The sequence below is a fragment of the Leptonychotes weddellii genome, chromosome 3 (genome assembly GCF_054177405.1).
Source record: "Leptonychotes weddellii isolate Sample4059 chromosome 3, ASM5417740v2, whole genome shotgun sequence".
NCBI lineage: Eukaryota > Metazoa > Chordata > Mammalia > Carnivora > Phocidae > Leptonychotes > Leptonychotes weddellii.
Genome location: NC_138371.1, coordinates 102,691,563 through 102,695,320, shown reverse-complemented (window position 1 = coordinate 102,695,320; position 3,758 = coordinate 102,691,563).

The window sequence follows — 3,758 nt, the reverse complement described above, 5'->3', positions numbered from 1 at the left end:
CATGGGTTTGATTAAAAAAATCAAAGCCCTGTTTGCTATATTTGTTTTATTGCCAGTTTGTCTTAAAGATTTTATTAGAGTGCACAAGCGGGAGAGGAGCAGAGGAAGAAGGCAAGCAGACTCCACACTGAACACAGAGCCCAATGTGGGGCTCGATCCTGTGACCCCGATCATAACCTGAGCCAAAACCAAGAGTCAAGATACCCAACTGACTGAGCCACCCAGGTCCCCCTTATTGTCAGTTTTCAATCCAAAAGAGGTGAAAATTTAAAATGTCAAAATTCTTTGTCTTTATAACTTCCAACTAACTGTTCAGTTAACTGGAACTGTATTCTGTTATATCATTTGTTTATCAGTTGAAATTGTATTTAATCAAAAAGGATGAACTTGTAGAAGTATTGTCCATTGTTTTAGAGATTTGCTACTTTCATGGGTGTTTATTCATTTCCTTGGGAGATGATGGCTTTTGAATTTTTGGCCTAATTTCTTTGGATAGATTATTCACTTAATCACACACTATTTCCCTATACTCTTTGAAGATATATTATTATTTTTATTTTTAAAGATTTATTTTAGAGCGAGAGAGCGCATACTTGCGCAAGACGGGAGAGGCAGAGGGAGAGAATGCTCAAGCAGACTCCCCACTGAGTGAGCAGCCCAATGTGGAGCTCGATCCCAGGACCCTGAGATCATGACCTCAGCTGAAATCAAGAGTTGGACACCTAACCAACTGAGCCACCCAGGCGCCCCAAAGATACATTCTTTGTTGCTTTTTTTTTTTTTTTTTAAGATTTTATTTATTTGACAGAGACACAGTGAGAGAGGGAACACAAGCAGGTGGAGTGGGAGAGGGAGAAGCAGGCTTCCTTCTGAGCAGGGAGCCCGATGCGGGGCTCGATCCCAGGACCCTGGGATCATGACCTGAGCCAAAGGCAGACGCTTAACAACTGAGCCACCCAGGCGCCCCTATTCTTTGTTGCTTAAAGAGAATCTGTTAGTTAACATTGAAGTAAAATTACTTCAGTAAGGAGTATGTTACATATTTTCACTGTTGTGAATTGCCTGTAATAGCATTTGGTTTATTTATTGCTTTAGCAGCCAGTAGTGTGGTTTGTCTTTGTCATGAAAGCAAAGGATCATATTAGTTTGTGAGCTCTATTCCATATAAGCTCTCTCTGATGGTAATGTTTTGATAACATGGATATCCTCCCACCTCCATTCCTCAAACTTCAGAACATAAGCTCCTCAGAAGGGAAACCCTGCTGCAGAGCATGTCAGTAAAGAATGTGGCTCTTTCATGGTTGATACCATGGGAATCTACTTCAGAGGAGATCATTATCTTTTACGTTGATTTCTGGCAAGGCGTTTTCAACATGAGCCATTGCTAAAATCCTGTTTCTTGGGTATTCACAATTTGTTGTAATTTGAACAGCTTTGTAGAGTATTGCTCCGCTTCCATGCTTGCTGAAGTATCTATATTTTATACATTCCTTTCTTAGAATGTACTATCATAATTTATATATTACATAATACAAATTATATGTAATATAAGGATTGTGTACTCGGTGGAAAAGAATACCTTCTCTAACTCAAAGAGGGGAGAATGTTAGGTGCATTGTTACATAATTGACTGTTATGAATGGGCCTTCCATATCTTTAATGTTTTATTCTTTAAGAAAATCATCAGAAAATATTGTATATTTCTGACTAATTAGGGTGTGGTTAGAGGAGCCGTTTTTCACTCTTTTTTTTTAAAAGATTTTATTTATTTATTTGATAGAGACACAGCGAGAGAGGGAACACAAGCAGGGGGTCGTGGGAGAGGGAGAAGCAGGCTTCCCGCCAAGCAGGGAGCCCAATGTGGGGCTCGATCCCAGGACCCTGGGATCATGACCTGAGCCGAAGGCAGACGCTTAACGACTGAGCCACCGAGGCGCCCCCCGTTTTTCACTCTTAACAACAACTATGTTTTGGCATGGGAGGGTAAAATCAAACATGAACTTGTACGCAATTTTTATTGACCCAGTTTTATCCTAAAATCGAAAATGGACCAATTTCATCCAAAGTGGTATCATGTAGTCTTTTACAGTTGTGCTTTAAGATTTCAATTAAGGGAGACCTTTTCTTTTAATGTAATTATTGGCTGGTGTTTCCCCCCCGCCAATATTTGACAGTATCACTTTGATAGAGACAGCTAGGTTCTTCAGCATCAGAAAATATATGTATCAACTGTCTAGGACTTTACAGACTTTACATCCAAATTAGGAGTATCATGGAATGGATGTACATGTGCAGTAGCTCACTGTAATTTTTTTATTAGTGGTGATTACAGTCCAATGCACAATAAACCTGGTCACTTCTTTGTAAGACCACTTTAAACAGAATGCTAGTGATTTTAAATATTGAATAAGATATTAAGCCACCCTTTTAAAGACTAAATACTGGCAACTAAACTTGGATAATTCTAGAGATTACCTTTCTAGGTTTCAATATAGGCAATGAATGCTTTGTAAATGGCGGGTTCACATTTTTGAAAAGTTGAGAAGATAGTATTTTAATAGTCTGGTTGTGCAGTTTGGTTTATGCGTTCCATTCTTGTCTGCCTTAACTTTACTAAAGGCAATATAATTATAGAAGTACAAATATATACCAAACCAACTTTACTGACAGGATCCTGCGTAGTAGAATGCTACTTGTAGGTGGAAATGTATAAAAGATAATTTTTTGTTGTTTTTTGGCATGCCTTGTTTGAAAAATATTTAAGGTTTTATAACGGACCATGGGTCCTGTTGGATCATTTGGAATCCCCTTAAATTACATGCAGAATTTTGTGTTCATATTTTTTTACATGCAAATTTGGGGGTGGGGGTAACTGTTCATACTCCATCCAATTTTCAGATGTATTTGAGACCCACATGCGTTTTGAAAACTATACTAATTTAGGGTATTTCTAGTATTTGCAGGTCATGTACCCTAATAGTTAAAAAAATTTGAGCACAAATTTGTATATTTATTTCTAAACTGTAATTGTGTACTCTTGTACTAACTCTTCAGGTATGTTAAAAGATACACTTTATAAGGATGAGATAATACACCTAAAACTGTATTCCAATGAAAAATCTGGGGTTAGTGCTCTCTCTCTGGAGCAATAACATTGACCCAAGGAATTACTAGGATTAGGAAAGTCTTTTTCTGATGGAGCACAGCAGACACATTTGTGTGCCCTGCCCTGGTACAAGTAGAATAAAATGTTGCAGATTAGAGTAGGGATCAGGATCCTCTGTAGAATTTTGGATTATAAAATTTCAAGCAGTGGTGTGCTGAGGGATCAACAATGCAGAAAAGAGGGCCTGCCTATGGAAATAAAAACTAAGGATTTAGCAAAATAATATTTTAAAATTATTAGCAGACTTGGGAGATTCAACTTTTAGGATTTAGTGGTTGTAAATTTATGCCATTCATAAAATTGACCTGAATTTTTTTTTTTTTGTTTAAAGATTTTATTTATTTATTTGACAGAGAGACAGCGAGAGAGGGAACACAAGCAGGGGGAGTGGGAGAGGGAGAAGCAGGCTTCCCCGCGGAGCAGGGAGCCCGATGCGGGGCTCGATCCCAGGACCCTGGGATCATGACCTGAGCCGAAGGCAGACACTTAACGATTGAGCCACCCAGGCGCCCCCTGAATATTTTTTTTAAAGAATTTATTTGACAGGGCGCCTGGGTGGCTCAGTTGGTTAAGCGACTGCCTTCGGCTCAGG